Genomic DNA, 4,792 nt, shown 5'->3' with positions numbered 1-4,792 from the left:
ATATATATATATATATATATATATATATATATATATATATAAAAGTTCCTCCTACCCACTGGTCTCTACCTATAAAGATATAGCATTGAATATAAAACTCATCTTCAAAATCCCCAATCAAATCTCTCACCCATCCATCCTGCACAGCCCAGCCAGGCGAGACTATACAAAAGGCACCTTCCTTGTGGCACACCTCTGAAATTCTCTAAAATGAAACCATGTCACATGCAAACTCCTCTGGAAAGCGTGGGCCACTGTACCCTCCCACCACACACTCCCTTCGCTGGGCCCTTGCTTCCACCGAAGCAAAGAAGCCAGTCCATCCACACCTTTGAGTACCAACTTCTCGTCCGCCACCAGCTGGGTCTTCCCACCGGGGCACCTCGTCACAAAAGCCAGACCCAAGTCCGTGTTTGATCTCTTAACTCCACTACTCCAAACATCCCTGGCACCAGGCAAAGCTTCCCGTCTCTTGTTCTGCATGAGCCAGTCTTCTTTCAGATGTGAGTGTTAAGAAGTCCCCTAAAGGGGGATATGTTTTCCTAAAGGAAAAGCCACCAGTGAGCAGAGCCATCCCCTTTCAATGTCTCCTGCTCACACCTCCGAGAACAGGATGGTATTTACCTGTGCAAGGAACAGCCTCCATAAACCCGAGCTGCCTCAGCTGCACCTCAGGCTGTAAAGTCCAGAATTTCAGGCCCATATAACCCCTGTGGTGTTAACGTTCACCGTCTCTACAGACAGCTGAAGTGTGAAGGGCAGCACCTCTCCCCGAGCACCTGCGTGCCTGTCCTCCGGCAAACAACCTGCTCTATCTTCAGGTTTTCAATGACCAGAATAAGGATAGGATTGTGTGCGTTTTGTGTCTTAAAGAAAATGATGCCCCTGTTGAATCTGGCCTAATAGGGTCCACGGTGAACACTCAGGCAACGGTGAAGGCCTTTACTTTGGTCGTATTTTTTCACTGCTATCAAAACGTCTACTGTTACCTGAATTCTTTTTAGAAAGCCAAAGCAAGCTCACTGCAACACGTGCACAAAAATTCGACAATAACAAAAGCCATACGTATGATATTGAAAATTCTATTCCTCAGATATTTTCCTATATTTTCCCCAAAATTCATAAAATTTAAGTGTTCTTAACTGACAAAAATGGTTATTAGTAGTTATTAAGTTTATTTAGCATTTTACAGCGACTCTTTAACAAGAAATAACTGAGTCAGGTGAAGGAAGCTCGGGGCATATGCTGGACTTCCTCAGCTCAGCATGGCAGTATTCTTAAACCTTCAGGAACCATAAATGCATTTATTGCAGTTCTTTTTTTTTTTTTTTTTTTTAATTTTTTTTTTTCAGAGGCAGGGTTTCATGGTGTTAGCCAGGATGGTCTCGATCTCCTGACCTCATGATCTGCCCGCCGTGGCCTCCCAAAGTGCTGGGATTACAGGTGTGAGCCACCGCGCCTGGCCCATTTATCACAGTTCTTAACAGCATCCCTGCCCCGTAGGCACGGCTATTCTGTTCTAGATGTGGGAAAAAATAAACACGTCAAAGATCATAAAAATGAAATAAAATAAGCACATCAAGGGTAAATACATTCAGGCACATGTGAATTTGTAAAGCACATACACACAGTTCCTTCCTTCCTGTTTCACCTCTAAATACCCTATTCCCCAATCCCTAAAGCAGACCGTGGAAAGCAGTGATTAAAATCTCATACGCAGATATGGAAACTTCAAATTTAACTAAGAAATGAGCCAGACAACCCATGATTTTGTAGATAAGGAGAGAAAGAGCCTCAGGGGATATATATGTGGCTCCAAATCAAGCAGCCCAGTCAAGATCTCCACTGGCTGTCCAGCCCCTAGCCATTTGCTCATTTGAGGATTCCTGATTAAATAAGCCCATAGATAAGACAAATTAAAAGACAGCTTTGTAAGGGTGCTTGACAAGGGAGGAGGAGAGAAGAGCAGAAGGATGCAGACAGAGTAACAGCCCTCCAAAGACAACTACAAAAGGCCCCCAGGGCCTATCTGTCACCTTCCACAGCCACAGGGGCACTGCAAGGGTGATTAAATTCAGGATCTTGGCCAGGAGATGTGGCTCATGTCTGTAATCCCTGAACTCTGTGGGGATTACTTTTTGGGAGGCCGAGATGGGCGGATCACTTGAGGCCAGAAGTTCGAGACCAGCCTGGCCATCATGGAGAAACCCTGTCTCTATTAAAAATACAAAAAAGATAGCCAGGCCTGGTGGTGTGTACCTGTAATCCCTGCTACTTGAGAGGCTTAGGCAGGAGAATCGCCTGAATCTGGGAGGCAGAGGTTGCAGTGAGCCGTGATCATGCCACGGCTCTCCAGCCTGGGCAACAGAGCAAGACTCCGTCTCAAAAAAAAAAAAAAAAAGTTTAGAATCTTGAGATGAGGGTTAATCCTGGATCATCCAGGTGGGCCCAATGTAATCGGGCAGGAAGACAGGAGGGTGAGAGAGAGAAGAGGTCAAAGGGATGTAAGAAAGGCAAAACCAGTGGAGGAACACAGTGGCCTCTCGAAGCTGGAAGGAATGAGGAAGCGCAGTCTCCCCCACAGCCCTGTGGAGCACGGCCCGGCTGACACCTGCATTTTAGGACTCTGAATCTCATTTTTTGGCTCTCAAGTTTGTGGTAATTTATCAACAGGAGGAATAGGAAATTAGTACAAGGAGATGTGTGAAAAGCAACCTGAAAGTGGCATTTTGTGGTTCACTGATTCAGTCTTCAAGGCAGCTGGAACAGGGGTTTCTGCTGCAGGCACCTAAACCCCGACAAGTCCCAAGTTCCCAATTCTTGAGTGATATGAGTAAAATAAGAACCATGCAGGTAATTTTTTCAAATGAATCAAAAAGAATGCAATGTGAGAGGCTATTCTTTATTCTGATTGTTCAACCTTTCACAGTTGCCCCTTCTTAGGGGGTGAGGGCAAGGACTTCCTGTCTCCTTTAAGAAGGACAAAGATGACAAATGGCCTCTGGGTTTAAGATGTCTTCACCTGATGTACTACTAAGATGGCAGGCTTTCTGCTGATCATTGTTTTGCTTCTTCATTTTACTGATCTGTTAGGGTCTGGGAACAACTCCATAGAGAACAGGGTCAGGGCATCCCATTCATATGCTGGCAAGGGTGGCACCAGCCTCCTTCTGGGTGGTGGGCTGAATGCCTACTACATTTCCCCTGGTGGAGCCCATCTTCCTTGCATAATGGCCTGGCTGCAGACGGGCATCTTCAGGTCCACATGAATTTCTCAACCCTGGACAGCAGACTCTAGTGTAGAAGCTAGACCCGCTATGTGAGATGTGAAGTGGGAAAGGAGACAGAGACAAACCAAGGGCCAAGTTCTTTCCTTGGGTGGTGTTTGGTTTTTTGGTTTTTTTCTTTTTTTTTTTTTTCTAGGAGAGTCAGCAGCAGCCCAGAGTGAGTGGGTCTTTTCCCTAAAACAAAAAATGAACACCTTATACTGTGCCTCATGAAGCTGTGCCTTACCAGAGACCTAAAAAGGTAAAGCCATCACCTCTGTTCAATCTCCTGATTGTCTATAAAAAAGCTGCCCAGGAAAATGCAAACCAAACCACAATGAGGTATCACCTTACCCCAGTTAGGATAGCTAGCATCAAGAAGACAAAAAAATAACAAATGCTGGTGAAGTGCAGAGATAACGGAATTCTTAGACACTTGGTGGGAATGCCATTATAGACAACAATATGAAGGTTCCTTAAAAAAAAAAACACAAATAAAACCACCACATTTTTATTTGTGGAATCCAGCAATCCTACCACTGGGCATTTATCTAAAGAAAAGGGTATCAGTATATCAAAGACATCTGCGACCGCACGTTTCTTGCAACACTATTTATAAGACCCAAGTTATGCAATCAACCTAGATATCCAGCATGGATGAATAAAGAAAATCAACAGAGACGTCCAACAACAAATACATGGATACCAAAAAATGTGGTATACATATATAATGGAATTCAGCCATAAAAAATTGTATCTTGTCATTTCCAACAACATGGATGGAACTGGAGGACATTAAGTGAAATAAAACAGGAACAGAGAGTTAGACACCACATGTTCTCACTCAGGCAGAAGATAAAAAAAAAAAAAGTTGAGCTTATAGAAGTAAAAAGTAGAACAGAGGATACTAGAGCCTAAGAAGGGTAGGAGGGAAGTGGGTCCAGGGAGAAATTTGCTGAAGGGTAGAAAATAACAGCTAGATAGGAGAATTAAGTTCTAGTGTTCCATAGCACCTAGGGATGGCTACAGTTACCCGTTAATATGTCATATAGTTTCAAATAGCTGGAAGGGAGATACTGAAATGAGAAATGTTTGAGATGAGAGATATGCTAATTACCCTAATCTGATCACCATACTTCATATGTACCACATCAACATGTACCTCATAAATATGTACAATTATTATGTACCAAAATTAAAAATTAAAAAAAAAAAAACAGCTGCACAGTCATGTAAGGAAAGAACTGTGGCTCGTAAGTCCATGAGGATGAGAGGAGGGCTTCCACCTGCACCAATATTATTAATAATACTGACAGAAATGCCACTGTGGTTGACGTTGATGCTGATGCTGATGATATATTATTGGGATACCACAGATGTGGCTGCTACTGCTGCTGCTAATGGTGGTGATGATAACAATGATGATGGTAGTAGTAATGATGATGGTGATGATGGTGATGGTGGTGATGATGGCAATGATGGTGATGGTCATGGTGATGATGGTGATGGTGGTGATGGTGGTGATG

General features: G+C 43.5%; 1 protein-coding gene across 2 annotated transcripts in view; it reads right to left on the bottom strand.

Moving 5' to 3' along the window:
- Positions 1-4,792, bottom strand: part of DOCK1 (dedicator of cytokinesis 1) — a 528,332-nt gene that overhangs the window by 476,364 nt on the left and 47,176 nt on the right. The window lies entirely within an intron of this gene.

This window comes from Sapajus apella, unplaced genomic scaffold (genome assembly GCF_009761245.1).
Source record: "Sapajus apella isolate SASKATOON/1434 unplaced genomic scaffold, GSC_monkey_1.0 scaffold13, whole genome shotgun sequence".
Classification (NCBI taxonomy): Eukaryota; Metazoa; Chordata; class Mammalia; order Primates; family Cebidae; genus Sapajus; species Sapajus apella.
This window is presented reverse-complemented; position numbering and strand designations above follow the sequence as displayed.